The 25,984-nt window shown below is 44.4% G+C and overlaps 1 non-coding gene and 1 pseudogene across 1 annotated transcript; both read left to right on the top strand.

Moving 5' to 3' along the window:
- Nucleotides 1-8,929: 8,929 nt before the first annotated feature.
- Nucleotides 8,930-11,169, top strand: LOC524499 (melanoma-associated antigen B17). The gene has a single exon (XR_003033817.2). It is a non-coding gene; the product is annotated as a melanoma-associated antigen B17 (transcript).
- Nucleotides 11,170-13,432: 2,263 nt separating this feature from the next.
- LOC107131322 (melanoma-associated antigen B5-like) lies at nucleotides 13,433-14,711 on the top strand (annotated as a pseudogene).
- Nucleotides 14,712-25,984: the final 11,273 nt, after the last annotated feature.

Genomic DNA, 25,984 nt, shown 5'->3' on the forward strand with positions numbered 1-25,984 from the left:
AAAGCAAAACCAGGGAATTCCCTGGCGGTCCAGCGATCAGAACTCGGTGCTTTCACTGTAGTGGCCTGGGTTCAAGCCCTGGTCAGGGAATTAAGATCCCACGGGCTTCACTGCTCAACAACAACAAAAAAAAGTAAAATCAGCCCATGTGGCCTGCAAGTGATCAGCAAGCTGAGCATCTTATCCTGCCTGAGGGAACAGAGTAAAAACATATGGCTCAGATTACATGTCCCCACATGAATCCAGTCATTCAGAAATGCAAACAAAGGACCTTGCCATTACTTGCCTTCAAATTATGAAATGACCAAGTTAAAAATCCTTGGAGTTTGATGTTCAGACCCCGGAGAAAGCAAAAGGTAGTAATTAAAGCATGTGAGCATATTAAGTAAGTACTTTTATCAAATCCACCAGAGTGATAAGTGTAACAAAAAGCAGCTTAAGAGGTCAAATTGGGTTTTTTTCTTTTTATCACAATGCTGGTATCCCCAACAGATAACTTGTTTCTCTTAATTCAAATTGTTTTAGAATGTCAACACATGACTTCTAAAAACATGCCATCTTAGAATTTTGCACTTACTCCTTTCCATCTTTGGATAGTTTTCAAAATATTATTCATGCAACTAGTTCACAATCAAACATCAATGGTGCCTAACAGTAGTTGGCCTTGCACAAAGCCATAAAATATTTAAAACTGAGAAAATGCACGTATCTACTTTACAAAACAGAAACAGATTCACAAACTTAGAGAATGAATTTATGGTTACCAGAGGGGAAGGGATAGATTGGGAGTTTGGGGTTGACATGTACACACTGCTATATTTAAAACAGATAACCAATGAGGTCAAATTGTTTTCATTTTACAAAAACATTCAAGGAGCACCAGAGAGAAACACCCTCTGTATACTTTAACAACAATTGATCCCAAATTGAAGGCAGTTTGTTGCCAAATTGCACTAATTCATATCACTCAGAAAGGTCTGGTAAGCCTGAAAATGATCACCAAACGTATCAAGACCGTTCTTCCCTTAGGAGACTATCAACAAATGCTCTGGAAATTTCGTTCTTGCACTAGTATAAAACTGTGGTTCCATGCCACTCCCTTCTTTCCAGTATATAAATTCCCTGTTATTTTTTCCATCAAGCTACCAAGTTTTCTGGTATTATTTGTGAAACCAGAAAGCCAAGACCTTCCTCTGTGGCTATATAGAAAATATCGTATTCCTAAGAGGTTTTGCAAATAGTACCACAAAAATGGTCTTGCTTAAAAGAAAATATTTCCCAGAAATAAACAGGAGGAAATATAGATATGTAATCAACAAGAAATCAGGCTTTGCATTCAGGTAAGTGTTTTGATAAAGGACTGCACTGGCCTTCAGATTCCTCTGCTTGGGTTAACCAGTGAAAGACACAAGATCCAAAACCCTGACTTGCAAAGGTCCAAAATCCCAAAAGGTAAAATGGTGTGAGGTTGGCATCTCTGAGAAGAACTGACCTTATTAAATGCATGCATATTAAGAAACACATCATGAAAAGAAAGGAGGCAGTACAAACTGAAAAATGACATTTACAACAAGTTTATGGAAAAGAAATCCGTGTGGGGAAAAAATGAGATCATTTAACCCCCAAGGAAAAAAAGAAAACAAAAAGTTTATAAACCAGTGATTGAATCAAAAACCAAGAATTGCAATTCTAGACAAGAATTCAATCTCATGATTTGTAGTTAAGAGCCTACTTCACTAAGCCTAAAGACCACCAGAAACCACATAAGCCTGAACTCAAGGGAGCTTTAGTCAAGAACTCTCTACCCTCCACTGCGAAGTGGTAGACTAAATACAGATGAAAGGTTCCAGCAAAGCTGCTCCTTGGAGGTCATGGGCACTGTTCACAGGGGGCTTCTGCAATACAGTCAGTTCTGCTCACGCCCCCTTAAATAAACCACAAATTCCTTTTGAAGTTAGGATCCCATTTATTCATGTTTATATACCCATGAAGTACACATGCAAATGCTCATGGTAGACACTTATGACTGTTCTTCAAACTGCTACTTTTACTAGAGTATCATATGGAAATAATGGTCATAATAATCATCAAAACAACCACACGGGCACCTCACTGAATGCTACCAGGTGTTATGTGAAGATTTACAGGTAACTGTTAATCAGTGATATAGTCAGTACTGTTATCCATATTTGACAGAAACTAAAATTGAAGCCCACAAAGATCCTCAATAATTTGCCAAAGGAGAGTTGCTAGTCACGTAGGTTGGGAATGAATGCTGATCCTTTCTTCCCAGCGACGGAAGCTGAAGATATCCAAGCACTCTGACTTAGAAGGCATAGTATCTACACAAGTCAGAATTTGCTGAGGCTTTTTATGGGGGCTTGTTCTTTTCCTCTGCTCTTAATACTTTAAGCCCCTGTAGAAAAAGTCTATAAAATAAAATGATATGCCCCGTTGATGCTTCACACAATTTAAACAGTGGCACTATAGTAATAAAATAAATAGTAAAATAAAAAAATGTTCCTTATTCCAGAATCAAAGCCTGCGAACCCCAAACAAGGGATCTGTAAATGCCTGGCTCATGGTCTATCTGACATGGAATATACACTCTCCTAGAAATACATATACATACTCATTCTTCACACTGTAGTCACAGACACGGAAATGGTTGATGTTTCTCTTTTGTGGTCAAATAATAGTAGGGATTTCAAAACTGATGTCTCTAGAGTCAAGAAACAGAAAATCACTTGTAACTAAAGAATGGAGTTATGTAATTTGTGGAATGTGTGTAGCCGTGTAAAACCGAAACCAAAAAAATAAATCATAATAAAGGGAATCAAAAAGAGTCAAACAACCTCATCTCAAAAGCAAAACAAGATGGATTATTGCATATTTCAACCAAACAAATGATCATCAAAATGCCCTTTGGTAAGTCAGTAGAGAAGAAATACTGGAGATTATCGACCAAGTAAAACAGATAGATATAATTAACTGTTTTTTCTTTAAAATTTTTACCACACAATATAATTGCACACTAAGCCTTAAGAAGAATGTTTTCAAAAGTATTCCTTTGTTACTCACAAGCTAAATAGTGATTATTATTTGCCTTATCTCCCAACATAAGTTCTAGAAAAGTATTGTATTCATTCCACATATTTCAAATGAAATTTTTCAAAACAACTTCTGCTATATTCCTGCTCTGTTGTAATCCATTCCTCTACGTTGCAGCCAGTTATCTTTTAAAATCATACATCAGATCATATCTTTATCTTGTTAAGAAAGCATTTCAACCAAATTTAATCCAAACTCAGAGTGACCGAAAACATCCTCGACAATCAAAGGTCACCGACAATCTGATCCTTGCCTTCCTCTCCATCCTCAAATCCTACCACCTTCATCTGTGCACCCTTTGTTTTAGTTAATGGCCTTTGCTCTGTTTCTCATACAAGAAGCTCATCCTCACTGTTAAGTTTTTTTGTGCCGGTTGTTCCCACTACCCGACCACCCTGCCAGTATATCTTCTTGTGGTGGGCTCCTTTTTATCATCTAGGGTTAACCTCATCATGAGGCCTTCCCTGACCACCCAACATAAAAGAGCCCCAGATCCACTCTGAGTAACAGCACTTACCTCTAGATGAAGTTATTCTGTTAATTTCCTTGGTTACTTTTCTCTCTCTATCTCTCTGTCCAATCAGTCCCTATCCCTGGCAACCACCACCATTAGAAAAACGAAACCTCCATGACAGAGGGAATATTGCCTGTCTTGTCCAGCACCATGGGCTTCCCTGATAGCTCAGCTGGTAAAGAATCCTCCTTCAATGCGGGAGATCTGGGTTCAATCCCTGGGTTGAGAAGATCCCCTGGAGAAGAGAAAGTCTATCCACTCCAGTATCCTAGCCTGGAGAATTCCATGGACTGTATAGTTCATGGAGTCATAAAGAGAAGGACATGACTGAGCGACTTTCACTTCGCTGTCTAGCACCATAGTCCTAGAACACAGAACAATGCCTGACACATGGAAGGCTCTAAGAAAAATATTTATTGAATAAATGAACATTTCTAAACATATTATATTTATGGATGCAGTTTAATTGTTTTTAATAGTGAATTTTCATTAAGGCCCTATCTTCAACTGTCTAAAAATCAAGGACAATCAATGGCTTCCTCCAACTGCAAATATGCCTGGCTATGAATGACTGCAAGACATTTGGAATAAACAGGCTGTTCAGTGAAGATGAACACATTTTCAAGATAAAAGTTTGTTTTGTAGTAATCAAAATTCTGAAACTGGCTCCTCATGGAACCCTCTGGTTTTAATCAAGCCTCACTGGTCCCTCCAAACATTTAGCAAGGACAGTCTCCTCTGGTTTCAACTTTCAATGGTGGAAGAGAAGAGAAAAACACTTCTCAATGGGTAAAAAAAAACCAAAAAACTGTACATTATCCAGGCTACTTTTGATATTTAAAACCAACTAACAGAGCTGCCATTATTTTTTTTAATTTACCCAGATAAATTAGGACCCGTTTAGGTTGAGGACAGCAGAGAAAGCTAGAAGACTAAGGATATTGTCAGTGCTCTGGAAGGGAGAAGAGAAGCGATTTTTTTCCAATTATTGAAGGCAGACTTGTTAGCATATTTGTTCAAAGATTTACTCCCAGTCAGGCCTACGTCAGAATAACAGTGGAGTACCAAAATAATCCTCCTTTTTGTCCTGTTCACCTTTTTCTACAAATCACAACCTGATCAGTGTCTTTAAGCTGTCTTCATGTCAGAGCTCTTATCTGTGAATCCTGACTTAAATCTGAAGGTATTTTAACTAAACTTTGCATTGTAACATATGGCCAGTGATGTTACAACTGCTCATGATGCTAAATGCAAATAACGTCCAGCCTTATATGATTGGATTCTTTGGGAAAACCTTCTGAACATAGAGAATTATAGTTTCCTTGTATGAGGAAATATATAACTAAAAAGGCAATAGGGATTCAGTGCACTAACATCTGTAATGGCTGCCGCCATGAAATTAAAAGACTTTTTCCTTGCAAGAGAAGCTATGACAAACGTAGATCACATAAAAGAAAGCAGAGACATCACATTAGTAAAAGAGGTGTGTCTAGCAAAGCTATGATTTTCCCAGGGGTCATGTGTGGATGTGAGTGCTGGACCATAAAGAAGGCTGAGCACTGAAAAATAGATGCTGTTGAATTGTGGTGCTGGAGAAGACTCTTGAGAGTCCCCTGGACAGAAAAGAGATTAAACCAGTCATTTCTGAAGGAATCAACGCTGAAATATTCATGGGAATATCTGATGCTGAAGTTTGAAGCTCGGAAACTTTTGGATATTGATGGGAAGAGCCGACTCATTGGTGAAGACCCTGATGTTGGGAAAGATTGAAGGGAAAAAGAAAAGGAGGCAGAAGAGGATGAGATGGTTGGATGGCATCACTGATTGGATGGACATGAGTCTGAGCCAACTCCAAGAGATCGTGAACAATAGGGAGCCTGGCGAGCTACGGATCATGGCGTCACAGTCAGAGATGACTGAGCAACTGAACAAAAGCAACAACACAGAACTGCAAAACAACAAAAGTAAAATATATTGTAAGCAATGGACATTAGACAATAACACGATATTGATATCAGTTGCTCAATTTTAACAAATGAACTTGTATCAGTTGAACCAATCCAAGATGTTGATAACAGAAGATGCTAAGTGGAGGAAGAGACTGGCTCTATAGGAACTCTGTACACTATCCACTAAATTTTCTGTAATCCTAAATCTATTCTTTAAAAAAATACGGAAGCTCACAAGACAAAATGTTCACCACTCATTATGAAAGAAATGCAAACCAAAGCTACAATGATGCATCACCTCACACTTGCCAGAAAGACTATCATAAAAAAATCTAGAAACAATAAGTGATGAAGTGTCATGGAGAAAAGAGAACCCTCTTGCACTTTGAGGGGGAATGTAAATTGATATAGCCAGTATGGAGAACAGTATGGAGAATCCTTTAAAAACTAGAAATAAAACTACCCAATGATTCAGCAATCCCACTACTGGGCATACACACTGAGAAAGCCGTGTGTGAAAAGATTCACGGACTGCACTGTTTATTGCAGCGCTATTTACAATAGCTAGGACATGGAAGCAACCACCTCAGCTTCCACTGACAGATGAATAGATACAGAAGTTGTGGTAGATATATACAATGGAATATTACTCAGCCATAAAAAGTAACAAATTTAAGTCAGTGGCAGTGAGGTGGATGCACCTAGAGTTTGTTTCATGGAGTGAAGTAAGTCAGAAAGAGAACAAAAAGTATTGTGCATTAACACATTTATATGGAATCTAGAAAATGGCACTGATGAATCTATTTGCAGGGTAGGGATAGAGACACATGTAGAGAAAAGATGTGGACACAGCAAGTGATAGAGAGAGATGGACAAACTGAGAGTGTCTATGACATATATGCACTATCATGTGTACAAGGGAGAGCTAGTGGGGAGGTGCTCTACAACAGAGGGAGCTCAGACTGCTGTTCCATGACAACCTGGAGGACTGAGATTGGGGTGGCCTGAGGGATGCTCATGGAGGGGGTTATATGTACACTTAGAGCTGCTTCATACTGTTGTACAACAGAAACTAACACACTATAAAGCAATTCTCCTCCAATTAAAAATTTTCATAAATGCTCTACTAATTTAAAATGTAGAAACAATCTGGGCAAGAACACATAGCCAGTACAGAGTTATATACAACAATGCCAAATGAATAAGAGACAGGAACAATGAAGAGCAAAAGATAATGTAAGAATTTATCCTCGAATTAAAAATCTGAGGAAACACGCACAGAAAGTATTCAAACATATAAATAACTTCAGTTATCAATGATCACCATAGAAAAATCAGGAGTCTGGCCTGGAAGAATCAATAATTACTTATCACGTAATAGAAAATCCACCATAAATAAAAGCAACCATACCAAAAAACGTACCTACAAAGAAACCTCAGAACAATGCATACATTCCACATATAGGCAACAAGAAGAATTTCCTGACAGCCTTAGGAGAAAAAAGTCTCAAACAGAATAGTATGTTATGTGTATTCATGAGGAGCAGATATGGTAAGACTGTCGATGTTCCTTAACTCTTTATAGATCTACTCCAGTCAGACCAGCTGAGACCACAATCAAACATGGGCTGCTGTTTCCTGTACCCAGAATAAACCATGGAAAACTTATACAAGGAATAAAGACAACTATTAACAGAAGCCAAAACACAAAACTAAATAGTGCCCGAGGCAAAATAAGTCTCTAATGAACTTGACCCTATGAGTGTCAAGGTGAGGGAGTCCTCAGAGACTGACAAGGGCTGTTCAGGCTACAAGGGAAGAAGACAGCAGGATCAGCTGGAAAAGGCTTTAAAGTTCAGCTCTTGATTCTTCCACTGTGCCCTGGGGCCATGTATCCCTACAGCCTCACTGAAGGAATCTGAGGTAGCATCTCAGAGCTCCCATGCCAAGATCATGGGGAACAAGTTTGAGCTGGATGTGGAAGCATGGCTCAGAGGTCATGAAATAACCAGCACGAACTTTGTTATTGGATGACAACTGGCCCTTTAAAGTGATCACCGTAATAGACTATCACGCAGGGACTAAAAGAGAAAACTTAGTACCCCAAAAATTGTACCAAAGGACAGAAATTCACCTCAGAACTTTTGACCAATGCCCCTGCAGTCGACTAAGAGCCCACAGTGAGAACCGTCAGGCTAAGGAGCCCCTTCACTTACTCTGCTGGGATGGTGTGGGGCAAAGTTGGGGACAGAGGTGGATTCATACGAGAAAGGGACGGATTTCCAGGCCCTGCCAGCAGTCAATATGAAGATCCTGAGTGAGATGTGAGGGGTTCCACACCACAGTAGGCAGTCTCCCATCCTTCCCTCTCAGCTCATCTTACCTGCAGCAGCCATTTCCTGGAAGCCTCAGGCAGAAGGGTCCAGAGGAGATGTACGTGCACTTCTCAGCAGAAGCCTCGGGACTTGATGTCTTCGATGGGAGGCCTTGTCCTCAGATCAGCAGATGGGATGTACCCACCACCTACAGGGGTCAAGGGAAGACATGGAGAGTGGACGGAGCATCACCCAGCCCAGAAGACGGGGCCTGAATGTGCCCTCACTGAAATTCTCAGGAGCTCCAGGAAGCCTGTTCGGCCAGGCCAGAAACAATTCCTGCTGGGTTGCGGACAGAAGCTAGAGCCTAGGAGGAAGGCCGGTAGACTCCACTCAGTACAGGGAAGGTCTCAGGATCCGCGACAATTCAAGGAAAGTGCACATGCCAATTTTCCGGGAAGCTCCCCCGGAACCCTGCCCGCCCTGGCCCCACCTCTGCTGTCCGCCTGGAACACAGAAGTACATGACAGGAAGTGACAACCATGCACACACGCTGGGGCTTCGAAGCCATCTTTGAGAGCTGCTGCCGTCTTAGAGAACTGTCATGTAGGGAGTCCAGACGGACGACTCCCAGGTCTCATCAGGTGTCCAAGTGTGAGGTGACGTGAGTTACAAGTGTGGGACACACGTCCAGCATGACCAAGCCTTTCCCTCTGAAAAGAGGGGGCCGGACAACCCCCGGCCACCCTCCCACTACTCTCCCCTGGAAGATTCGGGCCTGCATCTCAAGCCCCAAGTCCATCCACTTCACACAGGTGGTCTACGAGAGGAAGGCTTCGGTCGTGGGCTGGTGGACTCCAGTTCTGCACAGTACAGGGCAAGCCCTGAGCCCTGTAGCTAAAGGAGGGACCATTGGGGGTGACTGAGGGTCTCCACCCCCCAGAACGGCGGCCACGCGAAACCCCCACCCCCCGCGACTTGGCCCCCAAGCATCCGGGTAGGATCTAGGTGGCTGTAACAGCTGCGGGTCACCCTCACTATGATCTTGGATGCGGGACACTGAGGGAGGAGGGCACCTCGGTCTGAGGGGTTGGTAGCTGGTCAGTACAGGGAGGATGTCAGGGCTCAGGAGGAGCCAGGGTGAGGACCATCCTACCAGACACACGGACCAAACAGGACCCTCCCCTCTAGTCAGTGCTTCCTCCCGGCTAAACACGGGGAAGGGAGGCTGCGGTCTGTGTGGGGAGGTTAGAGCTTGTGTACGGAAGGGTGGGTCCTGGGACCTTTAGGTGGGAGGCTGAGCGCTCCCTTCTCTCCTTCTCCAGAGTCACAGGGAAGGTGGCAGCATCAGCTTCAGAGCAGAAGAGGGATTGGGGCAGGTGCTAGGGGGTCATTCCCCATTTTTCATCCTAACTCTGAATGTGAACTGAAAGGACATGCCTCCCCTGCGTGCCCCCACAGGCCCCCCTCTAACGCCCAGGCAGGGCTGTCTGGCTGCGCCCCAGGACTCACTCTCACTTCCTCCTCACAGGTCTCAGGGGACAGGCTGTCTAGGCGAACAGGAGACTTGTGGGTCCTAGAGCAGTGGACTCAAGGCCCCCCTACGAAGCGGACTTGGTTTAAACCAGGGACGACCCTCCCTGATGAAGGTGCTCACAACATTTCTTTGTCCTTCCTCAAGGCCACTCAAAGCCTACCTTCATAACTGCATGCTCGCCTGCCGTCCCTGACCTGTGTCATCATGCCTCGGAATCACAGAAACAAGCATCATGCCCGTGGGAAATGCCACCAGGTCGAGGGTGACACTCAGGAGGCCCAGGCCAGTGCTGCTGCAGCCCCAGGAGAGGAGTGCCCATCCTCCCCCTCTTCTGCCCCTCAGGGTTCTCCCCCAAGCTCCCCTGCTGCTGGCGATCACCAGGAGCTTCAGGGAGCCGTGGCCCCTAGCTCTCCTGTTGCAGAGGCTTCCTGGGCAGGATCTGAGGAAGGTGCCCAGGGCCCCGAGGAGGAAAGTGCAGATGCCGCCCGGGCAGCCCTGCTCGCTCGGAGCATTCGCAAAGATCCTCTGACGAGGAAGGCCAGCATGGTGATGGATTTCCTGCTGGAGAGGTACACCAAGAAGGAGCCCATCACACAGAACAGCATGCTGAGGTCATCAGCAGGAAGTACAAGCAGCACTTCCCTGAGATCCTGAGCAGAGCCTCTGAGCGAGTGGAGCTGGTGTTTGGCCTGGAGCTGAAGGAAGTCGACTCCAGCAGGAACATCTACACCATCGTCAACAAGTTCAGTCTCGGGGTTGAGGAAGGTTCAAGTGATGAGGAGGAGCTGCCCAAGTCTGGTCTCCTCATGGCGCTCCTGGGCATCATCTTCATGAAGGGTAACCGTGCCACCAAGGAGGAGATCTGGGATTTCCTCAGTGTGTTGGGGATCTATGCTGGGAAGAAGCACTCCATCTTTGGGGAGCCCAGAAAGCTCATCACCAAAGATCTGGTGCAGAAGGGGTACTTAAACTACCGCCAGGTGCCCAATAGTGATCCTCCGGGCTACAAGTTCCTGTGGGGCCCGCGAGCTTATGCTGAGACCACTAAGATGAAGGTGTTGGAAGTTCTGGCCAAGATCCAGGATAAGGTCCCGAGTTCCTTCCCAGACCTCTATGACGAGGCTCTGAGAGATCAGGTGGAGAGAGCAGGGCTGAGAGGCACGGCCAGGCCTCCAATAATGGCTGAAGCCAGTGCCCCTACCAGGGCCAAGTCCTGCAGCTCCTCCTGCATCTAGGGAGGGGTCAGGGGACTTTGTTCCCTTTGTATTGGAAGACAACAGTCCACCTCTTAAATAGCGTGGGGTAGTAGGGGTGGGGGGAACAAAACCCATATGTTCTTCACAGTTTTAAGTTGTATGGGAGTTTAGGTGCAGGTTTAACAAAATATACATGTTTTCCTTTTATCCATATGAATAATATCTAGTCAAAAATAGATGATTTAGGTAGGGAAGTAGAGGTTTTTTCTATTTTTAAATGTCACTACTCTTCATAAGGTTTATTTTGCTTCAGAATCTAGGTTCATTAATGTCATGGATATAATGTTTACTGCTGTTGGGATTAAGACTAGGAGTTCATTATTTGTAAAGAAGTTGAAAAGACTTCAATATTTTCCTTATGGTCCAGAACAACGTAACATAACATTGGAATAGAATTTTACTTGGAAATGTGTAAGAATCCTAGAGCTAAGTATTTGGGATCACAAACCTTTCAGATTAAATGCTGGTTTATTCTTTGTCTTCTTATCTGTCCTCTTTCCTTGTAAAAGTTAACAACATGGATTTAGATTTGTTTAGCTTATTCAAACTGTATGACATTTAAATCATAATAAAGGAGAGTCTTTGCTCATTATTTGCTTTTCTCCCAAATTAATTGACCATCTTCTGTTTAGAAGGCTGTCTTATAGTACTGGGTTGGTAAGAAAATGAAGCCCAAGCCACTGCCCATGGAATTTTGAGTCTAGCAGCAGGGACCATATAAGGAAGGTGGTGAGCTAACTCTAAGGAATAAACAAATCATAAATTTAAATGGGGGAGGTGTGGAAGAGGAGGTTCCAGATGCGAGTAATCAAGTCCAAGTTACCTGATTAAGGTGGCATTGGGTCTTGGGAAAAGTCTAGTTCCTCGGTGGGAGGTCACTTTCAGTCCAGATGCATGATGGGCTAGATGAAGCTGTGGGAGTGATGCCAGACACTCATATGAAGGTTCTCAGAGGTGAGGCTGTAAACCTGGAGTATATCTAAACCATGTATTCACCATTGTTTGGGGGTATCCGAAAACCATAGGGAATGGAAGGGGCCCTGTGCACTTGAGCCAGGGCAAGTGAACACTCAAAATACACATTGTGATCAAAAGCTGTCCAGAGAGTTTCTGAGAAATAGGGGTGATACCCATTGAAGCTAGATGCCAAGACATCACTGGACTGTCTCTCTTTTTCTGGGATGGGAGCACCAGAACTTGCTCTGGTAAACGGGCAGTTTAATTAGGTTATGTTTAGTGTAATTTGGCAAACTTTAAGGGAGGGCTCAATTTTTACTGTCAATGGGATTAAATCAGGGGTGGTTTGGACAAGCAAAAGCACCTGAGAGGAAAGTTGCTGGTCCTTGAGACAAATAAACTTGTCCTTGCATCCATGTGGAGAAGTTAACCCCAAACACCTATTAAAACAGGTGCTCAAATAGGGAAATACTGCTTAGTTTTACTTGCTTGGGAGCATTAGATTTGATGTGGATTTGATTATTGTTTGGACTTGCATATTCTCTAATATAGCCTGGAAATAAAATTTGTGATGGAAGTTTGTTACCAAGAAGCCTGAATCCTGATGTGGTCCCTGAAGGCACAGGTAGGAGTAGCCTCGTGTGGCATTCCCAGACTTTCCCTCTCTGGCATCACAGGGAGTGAGGACCTTAGTCTGAGAGAGCTCCCGTCCATAAACAGAGAAAGGAGCCCCACACTCTGCCAGGAGTCAAGCTTTGGACTTACGAAACCCCCTGATCTCAGAACTCTGAGGAAACCACACAGAACCCTGCCCTTCCTGGCATCCCTGGGATACCTGCTCATTGTTGACATGACATGCCCATTTCCTTCTATGAAGTCACAAGTGGGGTTGGGACATGGTCCAAGGGGTATAGACTAGGGCCAGCAGTGAGATTATTTCCAGGTTTTCCAGAAACCAACTGAATACCCTGAAGACGAAGGGAACCACATACACCATAACCATATGATTCTTCTCATCCTCTGCGCATCAGAAGACCAAGGATGGGTATGGACAGATGAGGAGAATCTTACTTTCTCCTAGGGGTCTCATGGAGATGCTTGCCCTACTATAAAAAAGTATAGTAGTAGATGGGGTGGACCTAAGGGGAAGGGAGGGTAGAATTTCAGGCCACAACAGAGGTCAAAGCAAGGACTGAGGGATCATCTACCAATGAAAGAAGTGATAATGAATCCTGCCCTGTTCCTTGTAGCCCTTGAAGAACCAGGGCAGAGCTATCAAGCTGAAGTTCCACCAACATTTATTTATATCAGGTGTGTAGGAAGTGAACCCCTTAGTATGAAGGTGCAGATACTATTCTAAGAAAGGGGTGGGGACACCAGGCCCTATGGGGCACCAAAGGAAGCACTCTTAATTCATGTTGAGGACTCCAGAGGCCAGAACAGAAAACTTCCCAATGAGCACTCAGTACTGGGTGATAACTACTGACTGGGGTGATAAGCTGAGGACCTCTTCACTTCTCAGAAATCCCAGGGAAATTTGTGATGACAAATACAGGACAGCAGAGGGAATGGGTCTTATGACTGGCCACTAGTTGGGTGGTGGTCTTGAATGTGAAATAGCAGATGCCTCTGTGTAGGAGACTACCAGCCCCTTCTGTCATCCCAGTGTGCCTGAGGCAGGGATAGTAGGATGAAGCCTAAAGATCACTCTAATTTCCTTCAATGTGTTTCCCAACGGACAGCTGATTAGGAAAATAGGAGCCCTGGGGGTTTTCAGAACAGTGCCCTCATGAAAACCACAAATGTAGCCTTCCTGATAACCAAGGTGGTATTTCCCTGCTGCAGCTGCACACTGAAGCTTCGTCTTCGTGTGGACCCTTATCACCTGCCCTCCTACTCACACTTCTAATCATTGTTCCCCAGCACAGGCATCATGCCTCAGGGTCAGAATCATAAGCTCTGCATCCATGAGAAATGCCACCAGGCCCGATATGAGCCCCAGAGTCACAGGGGTGTCCAGCCCGCTGCAGTAATGGAAGAGCTTCCCTCTACCTCTTCTCTTTTAGAAGATAATTCACAGAGCTCATCGGCTACTGGGTCAAATAGCACTTCCCAGGGGTCTTTGGAAGCCCCATCTACTACCAGCACTTTTTCAACTACTTCTGACACAACATCTGACGAAGAAGATACCAGTGAAGATGAGGAAGATTCAGGTTCCTCCAATGCCTCAACTTCTACTGAGAACACCTACAGTGATACTCTGAACAGCATGAGAAGTTTGTTGGAATAGTTTCTTCTGTATAAGCATAAAATGAAGCAGCGCATCATGAAGGAAGACATGCTGAAGATTATCCACTCAAGATACCACGACTGATTTGCTGAGATTCTCAAGAGAGCCTCTGAACACATCAAGGCTCTCTTTGCAGTTGGCTTGAAGGAAGTTGATTCAACCATCCACTCCAATGACCTTGTCAGCAAACTGAACCTGCCCAACAATGGGACACTGTGTGATGGTTGGGGCTTACCTAAGACCGGTCTCTTGATGACAGTTCTGGGTGTGATCTTCGTGAGGGGCAACTGTGCCGCTGAGGAAGACAGCTGGAAATTCTTGTATATGATGTGAGTATATGCTGGGAGAAAACACTACATCTACGGAGAGCCCAGGAAGCTCATCACCAAAGACTTTGTGACGTTGAAGTACCTGGAGTACCGCCAGGTTGCCAACAGCAATTCTCCATGTTATGAGTTCCTGTGGGGCCCATGAGCCCATGCGGAAACCAGCAAAATGAAAGTCTTGGAGTTTTTGGCAAAAGTCAATGATACGGTCCCCAGTGCCTTCTCATCACAATATGAAGAAGCTTTGCGAGATGAGGAGGAGAGAGCTCGAGCCACAGTTCCAGCCAGGCCTGGCACCACTGTCACTTCCAGGCATGTTCCACGGCCACGTCCAGCAGCTTGTCCCTCCCCTACTGAACACCAAGACTTTTAAAAAATCATCCAGATAAGAAAATTTGACATCAAAATAGGGACTTTTGTTAAAATGGGAAGCAATCCCACAATAATACTGCTGGGACAATGGAATGAAAAAATGAAAAAAAATGTCAAAACATGATCAACTTTGATTGTTCTCCATCTTTTCTGTCTTCTGTTTTGCAAAATTAAATAATTTATACCTCAATATGCTTCTTGAAAAATGCAGGAGGTATTAAATCTTAACAAGTTAGACCTCTTACTGTCTTCATTTATTTTTTGAGCATCTGCTCTTTGAAAGGCTCTGTGCTAGTTCTGGTGAGGCTAAGATCAAGATCTAGCCTATGCCCAAACAACTTTAGAAACAAGGAGCTGCAATCACATAAGCAAGATCTTGAGATAGCCTTAAGAAATGACAGTAAAGTAAACAGACTATCCAGGAAGAAATCTCTACCTGGGCTAACATACTGATTTGTTAGGCTTTCCACAACAAAACCCCACAGAATTTGTGGCTGAAACAACAGAAATTTATTTTCTCAGAGTTCTAGAGGCTGCAAGTCCAAGATGAGGGCTGCTTTACACTGAGGCCTCTCCCCTTGGCTGCCAGGTGGCCACCCTCTTCACTTGGCATTCCTTTTGAATGCATATATCCCTGGTGCCTCCTTTTGTGTCTCAATTTCTTCTTATAGTCACATTGGCTTATGTCCATCCTAATGACCTCATTTAACTCAACCATCTCTTTAAAGACCTTATTTCTAACTACAGTTGCATTCTGAAGTACTCTGAGTTGTGGCTTCAATATGCATTTGTTGAGGGGACACAATTTGGCCCCTAACAGACAGAAATCTATGGTGTTTCTGCTCTTATCTCAATGCAGGGGATTCCAGTGCACAGACTGGTATTCTATGCCCATCGTCTCCAGGGAGTTTCTGAGATGTAAGGGTGAACTCCCTTGAGGTGTTTAGGGAAGGACATTCCTCCCTTTACCCCTTTTGAATTCTTGTGGTTAGACTACTAATAAACTTGACACAAGACAGGGTAACAGGAGAAAAAGACACAAATTGCAATTCACGTGCACAAGAAGTGTCATAGAAACAGGACCTAAGTAGTGGGCAAAGCAGGCAGCTTCTTTATTTTGTAGATAACAAAACAATTTGTGAGTAATCAACAGGACAAATCAACTTAGGTTTTAGGTACTCAACTAGTAAGGAATCTAAACAGAATCTGTACCCAGGGTAGTAAATGAAAGACTTAACAAGATTTGTGTATACAGGCTTCTCTGCTTGAACTGCCTACTTCTGGTTAGAAGGGTTTCCCTCTGCCTCCAGATGCAGGCAGTACATCCTTCATATGAGATGTATTTCCTGCTCTCAGGGAGGCAGAAATCGGGGGGTGGCGGCATGTCACTCCTCTGTTGGCTGTTTCTTAAGTAACTTGAATTCAAAATGATCAATACGCCACTGTGATATATTTGGGGGCAGAGTGCCCTAAGCCTTGACAGGTCCCTCCTCCGAAACTTGCCTGCAAGTCTCACATGGTAAAAGCTGATCTGGTCACTGTGGAGAGAGAGAATGGATTAGTGGAGTCCTCCATTTCATGGAAGCAGTTGCATCATTCTGAGAACAGGTCAGTTCATTTAAAGAGCGGTATCTCATTTCAATAGGTTGTGATGCAGGTGGGCTCCCAAAGCTAGGTCTCGGATGCAAGTGGTATCAGGTAGTTATTAATAAGAGGCATTTCTATGGAAACAAAAGAAAAGCAGACACTTATCATTGGAGCTGGTTATAAACCAGTTTCTGAGCTGAGGGGGTAGTCAGTCTAGTTTTCTAGGTGTCAGGATCGAAGCAACTATTGCCGTTTGAAATGTCTCTATCACAGTTAGCAATATCTCTGGGTGATCAGGTTAACTTTCTGAGTGGCTCATACAGCAACAGGCATGAAGTCTATTTGAACATAAGGTGTTGTGAAAATTTCTCTGATCTTTGCATCAAGTCATGTAGCTTCACGTTGCAGGACTTTAGGAAAATGGCAATGTTAGTTTTCAGTGATTCAAGTCAAAAGAATGGGAGAGTGAGCGGATCAAGATGGCAGAGGTGTATCACTTGGAGCTTACCGTCTCCCTCACAGACACATCAAAAGGATGGGAGAAATCGGGAATTTTAGTAAGAAAGTTGCAGCTAGATACGGGTGGACACTAGAAAAATTCGGGATCCAACCCAGTTTGCAAGTAAATAATAAAACTTCAAGGAAACGTAATACCACTAGGACCTAATACCCACACATGTGTAGTACACTTTCTATTGAACCAATTTTTTCTGTCTATCATGTCCCTCATTTCTACCGAAGACAGGAAAACTAAGACCTAATTTGTTTGCAAAGGAAGTCTAAATTCAATAAACTCAGCCTGATTATTTATCTAACTACAGCAAGAATAACAATTTGCCAATCAGATCAGATCAGATCAGATTAGTCGCTCAGTCATGTCTGACTCTTTGCGACCCCATGAATCGCAGCACGCCAGGCCTCCCTGTCCATCACCAACTCTCGGAGTTCACTCAGACTCACATCCATCGAGTCAGTGATGCCATCCAGCCATCTCATCCTCTGTCATCCCCTTCTCCTCTTGCCCCCAATCCCTCCCAGCATCAGAGTCTTTTCCAATGAGTCAACTCTTCGCATGAGGTGGCCAAAGTACTGGAGTTTCAGCTTTAGCATCATTCCTTCCTAAGAAATTCCAGAGCTGATCTCCTTCAGAATGGACTGGTTGGATCTCCTTGCAGTCCAAGGGACTCTCAAGAGTCTTCTCCAACACCACAGTTCAAAGGCATCAATTCTTCGGCACTCAGCCTTCTTCACAGTCCAACTCTCACATCCATACATGACCACAGGAAAAACCATAGCCTTGACTAGACGAATTTGCCAATAGGCGCTTTTAAATCTGCTTTGCTGGAATGGTTCATAAGGAGTCTCCAGAAGGAAATTTTAATAGCCTCTTGAGGCTATGAAGCCACAGCAAAGACTTGTTGTCAAACCTAGAGATCTGGATGAATGCCTCTCTTCCTGAAGTCCCCAAAACACCTTAAAGTTCCTGTGTCTGCCAGAAGTGATCTTCCTTACTCACCTGGTAAGGCTGATGGGAATTCTGTCAGCAAGGTCCCAGGCTGTTTTTCCAACGGGTTTTTATGGCTCCCTATGTTTAACTTTAGTTTACTCAAGTTATCTGGTCATATCCAAGTCTACCTGTGTCTGTCAGATATGACATTCCAGTCAAAGTCTCGGTAGTGTAATCAATGTTTCCACTTTTGTCCCCCTATAAGAACAGATTCTCATTGAACTTTTGAAAAATAACAATTTTCCTAAGAAAATAAGAACACTGAGAGTTTCTAATTTCTGGAGTGATAGGTAGGGAGAGAAGAATTAATGTTTCAATTCTAATGACAAGGTACAATTTATCAAATTGCTATGTTAAAAAATTTCCTTATATCTAGAAAATGAAAGATTTTTAAAAGACAGTAATCTTTCAAAAATTCATGAAAATTATCATCATATTTGTAATTCATTAAGCCCCATGTTCCTAATTCTTATGTTGCCAGAGGTCAGTTTTTTTATTGTTTCTGTCAATCCTCCCTCAAGTTTGTGGCTCATAGGGACAATGATAATTTCAAGAAGCCCTCAAGGTTTTGGTTAAAGCTCATATAATTTGCCCAGGGAAATGTGTGCCTGGATCACACTTGATAAACCAAGCAGAGAACATATTTTCTTACATTTTCTTTGCCACCGTAAGGGAATCAGCCTTGCAGCAAGGAAAGGCTTCAACTCATCCAGAAAATATAGGAATGACAAGAATGTTTTGATGACTCATCTGTTCTGTTCAGTCTGTCAGTCGTGTCTGACTCTTTGCAACCTCATGGACTGCAGCATGCCAGGCTTCCCTGTGCATCATCTATTCCCAGAGCTTGCTGAAACTCATGTCCATTGAGTAGGTGATGCCAGCCATTTCATCCTCTGCAGTCCCCTTCTCTTCCTGCCTTCAGTCTTTCCCAGCATCGGGATCTTTTCCAATGAGTCTGTTCTTCACATCAGGTCGCCAAAATACTGGAGCTTGAGCTTCAGCATCAGTCCTTCCAATGAATATTCAGGAGTGATATGCTTTAGAATTGACTGGTTAGATCTCCTTGCAGTCCAAGGGGACTCTAATGAATTTTGCCCAGGAGGAACAAGATGGCAAGAAGAGTTGGTGGACGTTCTAGAAAACATCTTTCTCCATGGATACATCAGGAATACACCTTCAGACACAGAAGTGCATGCAGAATACCAGCTGAGAGTGGACAGGAGTACATGACCAGCAGAAAAGAATATATAGACCCACGCAAAATTCAAGGTCAAGCCCTGAGCCTTTAGAGTGAGTCCACTGGCTCCAAGATCCTAGACTACCAGAGAACTAACCCTAGGATATCAAATACTAAGAACTGACACAAAGTAAACCACAGGAATACAAGACCCAGCATCACCAAACCACTGATAGCACCCTCTGCAGGACGCCTCATCTAAAGCACAAAGAAAACAAAAATAGAAACCCGATTATCAGCAGACAGAAATACCACCTTAGTCAACATTGCCCATCAGAGGAAAAAGCAAACAAACAAACAAAAACACAGCACAAATCTCATTCTATAAGAAGCTTACACAAACCACTGGACCAACATTAGAGGGCAGAAACAAAAAGGAAGAAAGAATTCAAACTTGAAGCCTGGGAAAAGGAGACCTCAAAAACGATAACTAAAATAATAATAATAATGAAAAAGGAAAAGAAATACTACACAAATGAAGGAACAAACCAGAAACACAGAAGTCCAAATCAATGAAGAGGAAACAGGCAAACTACCTGAAAACGAATTCACTGCTAAAGGGAAGGCAGTGATACTGATACATTCGAAACTGTCTGGCAAATTCTTTTCAGCTAAATATAGTCTTATCATATGATATAGCAAATGAACGTTAAGGTATTTACTCAAAAGAGCCAAAACCTTAAGCCCATTAAAAACCTTCAACCAAATTTTAATAGCAGAATAAATCATAGCTGCCAAAAACCGAAATCACCAAAGATGACCTTCAGGACACGAGTGGGTAAACAAACTATGGTAAGCTACATGGAATGCTATTCAGTCCTGGAAGAAAACATTTCAAACCATAACACCTTATAGAGAAAATTCAATGTATATTGATTAGCAGAAGGAGCCAGTACAAAAAGCCTACATACTGTATGATTCCATCAATGTTACAGTCTGGAAAATGCAAATCTTTAGAAAGAGTAAAACATTCAGTAGTCATCAGGGATTCCAAGTGAGGTTTTGAGGGATGAACAGATGGAAAATGGGAGATCCATAGGGCATTCACATTCCTGTGCACGACACCGTGTTGGCTGAATTGATACTATCATGCATCTGTAAAAACACTAAAGAACTGTAAAACACAAAAAGTGAAATGTATTGTAAACAATGGACAATAGTTAATAATAACATATTGACATTAGTTGATCAACTGTAAAAAAGAACTTGTATCCATTGAACCAATACAAGATGTTAATAATAGAAGATACCAAGTGGAGGAAGAGAGTGGCTGTATGGGACCTCTCTATTCTATCTGCTGAATTTTCTCCAATCCCAAATCTGTTCTTTTAAAAAAGAAATACAGAGGGGCAACAAACTCATAACCACATGAAAAGAGGAGCTACATTGCTCATCATGAGAGAAATGCACATCAAAATTACAATGAGGTGTCACCTCATACAGGTCAGAATGGCCATCATCAAAAATTGTACAAGCAGTAAATGCTGGGGAGAGTTTAGAGAAAAGGTGGGAATGGAAATTGATATAGCCACTATGGAGAATACTGAGGAGATTCCTTTAAAACTATAATTAAAACTACATATGACCCAGCAATAGAAATACTGGGCATATACACTGAGAAAGAATAATTGAAAAGACACCTATATCCAGTGTTCATTGCAGCACTGCTTACAATAGACAGGACGTGGAAGCAAAGCAGACTTCAACTGAGAGATGACTGGATAACGAAGTTGTGGTAGCCACATACAATGGAATATTAGCCATAAAAAGGAACTAATTTAAGTCACTTGTAGTGAGGTGGATGCACCTAGAGCCCGTTATACAGAGTGAAGTAAGTTAGAAACAGAAAAGTAACATACATTAACGCATATACATGGAAAGTAGGAATGGTACTCACGAACTTATTTGAAGGGCAGGAATAGTGAAAAAGATGTGGAGAATTGACTTGTGGACACAGCAAGGGAAGGCGTGTGTAGGACGAATTGAGAGTGTGCCACTGACAAATATCGAGTCCCATGTGTACAAAAGATAGCTGGTGGGAAATTGCTATATAGTACAGGGAGCTCAGCCTGGTGCTGTGTGACAGCCTAGAGGGGTGAGATGAGGGGGTGGGAGGAAGTCTCATTAGGCCGGAAGAATATGTATACGTACCGCTGATTCATCCTGTTGTATAGCAGAAACAACACAACATTATACAGCAAGTATCTGTCGATTAAAACAGCTTTTTAAAAGTCTGCTAATTTAAAAACTAGAAAAAAATATGCATAAGAACACATAGTCAGTACAGAGTTACATGCTCCAATGCAAAATTAATAAAAGTGCAATAATGAAAAACAAAATATCACAGTAAGAATTTGATCCTTGAATTAAAATTCTTAGGAAACAGGCTCAGAAAACATTGCCACATATAACTAACTTCAGAAATCTGGCATAAAATGATCAACACAGCAAAATCAAGAGACTGTTCTGGAAGAATCGACAATACTCAAACCATGTAATAGAAAACACACCATAAATGAAAGCAACAATATGAAAAATGTAGTGACAAAGAAACCTTAGAAAATATATGCAGTCTATACGAAGGCAACAAGAATTTCCTGAGCGCCTTAGGAAAAAGAAATCTCAAACAGAACAGTATGTTATGTGTATTTCTGAGGTCATATTGTAAGACTGTCGATTTTCCTTAAATCCTTTACAGATATAGTACCACATCCAGAGTAGCTGAGACCACAGTCACACGTGGGCGGCTGTTTCCTGTACCCAGAACAAACCATGGAAAACTTACACAAGGAATAAAGACAACTACTAACAAAAGCAAGAACACAAAACTAAATATTCCCTGAGGAACAATGTCTCCATTGAACTTGACCCTGTGAGTACCCAGGTGGGGGAGTACTCTGAGGCTGACACAGGTGTGCAGGTCACAAAGGAAACAGACAACAGGATCAGCTGGAAAAGGCTTGAAACTGGAGCGGTTGATTCTTCCACTGGGCCGTGGGACTATTAATCTCTACTGGTTCGCTGGAGAACCTGAGACAGCATCTCAGAGCCCCATGCCAGGAACATGGGGCACCAAACTTTGGGATGGACATGGCAGTATGGCCCAGAGGTCATGCAATAACCAGCACAAACTTTGATAGTGGATGACAACTGGCCCTTGTAAATGATGAGCTTAAGAGACTGTCACACATGGACTAAAAGAGAAAAGCTTGTATCACAATAATTGTACAAAAAGACCAAAATTCATCTCAGAACTTTCAAGCAATGCACCTGCAGTCAACTAAGAGCCCACAGTGAGAACTGTCAGGCTAAGGAGCCCCTTCACTTTCTCTGCTGGGATTGTGTGGAGCATGGTTGGGGACAGGGGTGGTTTTATACCAGAAAGGGAAGGGTTTCCAGGCTCCACCTGCAGTCAATATGAAGATCCTGAGTGAGATGTGAGGGGTTCCACACCACAGAAGGCATTCACCCATCCTTCCCTCTTGCTTATCTTACCTGCAGCAACCAGTTCCAGGAAGCCTTAGGCAGAAGTGTCCAGATGAGATGCCGGTGCACTTCTCACCAGGCATCTGTGGATTTGACATCTTCCAGGTGAGGTCTTGCCCTCAGGTCAGCAGACGGAATGTAATGCAGCATTACGGTCGGAGGAAGGCAGAGATAGAGGACAGAGAGGATCACTCAGCACAAAAGGAGCCCCAGAGTGCCCTCACTGTCTGTCTCAGCAGGTCCAGGAAGGCTTTCAGGCTCGGGCTCCCAAATTCTTCCTGCTTGGTTTACTGAGAGAAGTGAGAGGTAAGGAGTGAGGCCAGTTGACTGAGATCAGCAGGTACATCCCAGGACCCACTATGAGTCGAAGGTCCCATATCCCCCCACTTGCTGGAAACCCCCCACAATGCCGCCCACCCAGGCCCCGCCCCTGCCATCCTGCTGGAGCCCAGATGTGCATGATAGGAAGTGACGGCTCCCTATCCATGCCGGGGTGCAATGCCATCTTTGAGAGGGCTGCTATCATTGAGACCTGCTGTAGCTGTGACCAGAGGGAGGAGTCCGAGGTCCCATCAGGGGTCCAAGTCGGAGTTTACATGTGTTACCAGTGCACTGGATAGTTACAAAGATATGCCCTGTCACTCCCAACACCTTTTCCATCCGAAAAGAGGGGACTTCCCAGCCCCCCGGCAACCCCACACCTGCTCTACGCCAGGAAGCTCGTACCTGGCTCTTAGGTCCAATGTCCATCGGTTACGCACATGGGATCTCAGGACATAACCTGGGTCCACAGGTGGTAGATCTGGGTGCCGGGTTGCTGGACCCTGGTTCTGTTCAGTAGAGGAAAGTCCGGGATTCTGCGGCATGAAAGAGGGACCCGTGGGGGACTGAGTGTCTCCACACCCACGATTGGCGGCCACGCCTAACCCCTTACCCACCGTGACTTGGCCAGAAAGCAACCGGTCAGCATCTGGGAAGTTCTGAAGGTTGAGGGGCTCCCTGACTGCGATTACTGACACGAAACACTCGGGGAAGAGGGGACCTCGTTCCAAAGGGCTGGCAGCAGGTCAGCAGAGGGAGGATGTCAGGGCTTGGGGGGATTCAGGGTAATGACCATTCTCCGCATCACACGGCCAACTGAGGACCCTCCCCTGCGGCCAGCACTTCCTCCCAGCCAAACACGGGGATGGGGGCAGTGGTCTGTCAGGGGAGGTTGCAGCTTGGTTGTGAAAAGGCAGCCTCGAGATAGCAGAAGGGGGGGTCCCAGCTTCCTTCATCCGAGTTCTGAACATTCCCTCCTCTCATCGTCTGGAGTGACAGGGAAGGTGGCAATGTCAATTTCAAAGCAAGAGAGGGAACAGGTTGGATGGGTTTGGGGGCAGGGGGATATGAGGGAGACTTGCCCCGGTTTTCATCATGACTCTGAAATGTGAACTGAAAGGACCTGCCTCCCCTGCCAGCCCCCACAGGCTTTCCTCTAAAGCCCAGGCAGGTCTGTCTGACTGTGCCCCAGCGATCACTCTCACTTCCTACTCAGTCGTCTCAAGGGAGGGGCTCACCAGGAGAACACAAGACTTGTGGGTCCTAGAGCACTGGCCTCAGGGACCCCTCAGAGGCGGCTTTGGTTCAAGCCAGGGAGGAATCTCCTCACTGCAGTTGCTCACAACATCTTCTTGTCCTTCCTCTAGGTGCCCTCCTTGCCTGCCCCCCTGCCCGCATGCGCCTGTGATCCATAACCTGTGTCACCATGCCTCAGAGGCACAAGAAGAAGTACCATGCCCGTGTGAAATGCCACCAGGTCCAGGGGGACACTCAGTGTCCCCAGGAGGCCCAGACCAGTGCTGCTGCAGCCCCCAAAGAGAAGTGCCCCTCCTCCCCCTCGTCTGTCCCTCAGGGTTCTCCTCCGAGCTCCCCTGCTACTGGAGATCACCAGGAGTTTCAGGAAGCCATGGCCCCTAGCTCTCCTGATGCAGGGCCTTCCTGTGCAGGATCTGATGAAGGTGCCCAGGGCCCAGAGGAGGAAAATGCAGGTGCGTCCCAGGCAGCCCCTGCCACTCAGAGTCCTTGCATAGATCCTCTGACCAAGAAGGCCAGCATGCTGGTGGAGTTCCTCCTGGAGAAGTACACCAAGAAGGAGCCCATCTCGCATCACACCCTGCTGAAGGTCGTTGGCACCAAGTATAGGCAGCACATCCCTGAGATCCTCAGGAGAGCCTCTAAGCACATGGAGCTGGTATTTGGCCTGGAGCTGACGGAAGTCGACCGTAGCAGGAACATCAACGCCCTCATCAACAACCTCAACCTCGGGGGCGATGAAGGTCTGAGTGATGAATGGGGTCTGCCCAAGTCTGGTTTCTCTGGTGCCTGGGACATCTTCATGAAGGTAACCTGCCACCAGGAGGAGGTCGGGAATTCCTCAGTGTGTTGGGGGTCTATACTGGGAGGAGGCACGGATCTTTGGGAACCCAGAAGGCTCATCACCAAAGATCTGGTGCAGAAGAAGTACCTGAAGTACCGACAGGTGCCCAGTGGCGATGCTCCACACTACGAGTTCCTGTGTGGCCCGAAAGCTTGTTTGAAACCAATAAGATGGAGGTGTTGGAGGTACTGGCGAAGATCCATGATACCGTCCGGACTTCCTTCCCAGACCTCTATGACGAGGCTCTGAGAGATCAGGCAGAGAGAGCAGGGCTGAGAGGCGCGGCCAGGGCTCCAACAATGCCTGAAGCCAGTGCCCCTTCCAGGGCCAAGTCCAACACATAGCCAGTACAGAGTTACATGCACCAATGCAAAATGAATAAAAGTGCAATAATGAAAAACAAAGTATCACAGTAAGAATTTTATCCTCGAATTGAAATTCTTAGGAAACAGGCACAGAAAACATTGACACATATAACTAACTTCAGAAATCTGGCATAAAATGATCAACACAGCAAAATAAGACTGGTCTGGAAGAATCGACAATACTGAAACCATGTAATAGAAAACACACCATAAACAAAAGCAACAATATGAAAAATGTAGTTACAAAGAAACCTTAGAAAATGTATGCAGTCTACACGAAGGCAACAAGAAGAATTTCCTGAGTGCCTTAGGAAAAAGAAGTCTCAAAAAGAATAGTATGTTAGATGTATTCCTGAGGACATATTGTAAGACTGTCGATTTTCCTTAAATCTTCTACAGATTTAGTACCACATCCAGAGTAGCTGAGACCACAGTCACACCTGGGCGGCTGTTTCCTGTACCCAGAACAAACCATGGAAAACTTACAGAAGGAATAAAGACAACTACTAACAAAAGCAAGAACACAAAACTAAATAATCCCTGAGGAACAATAAGTCTCCATTGAACTTGACCCTGTGAATGCCCAGGTCAGGGAGTACTCTGAGGCTGACACAGGTGTGCAGGCCACAAAGGAAACAGACAACAGGATCAGTTGGAAAAGGCTTTAAACTGGAGCAGTGGATTCTTCCACTGGGCCGTGGGACCATGAAACTCTACTGCTTTACTGAAGGAACCTGAGGCAGCATCTCAGAGCCC

This window comes from Bos taurus, unplaced genomic scaffold (assembly GCF_002263795.3).
Source record: "Bos taurus isolate L1 Dominette 01449 registration number 42190680 breed Hereford unplaced genomic scaffold, ARS-UCD2.0 ScbfJmS_892_Leftover_ScbfJmS_927, whole genome shotgun sequence".
In the NCBI taxonomy this organism is placed as follows: Eukaryota; Metazoa; Chordata; class Mammalia; order Artiodactyla; family Bovidae; genus Bos; species Bos taurus.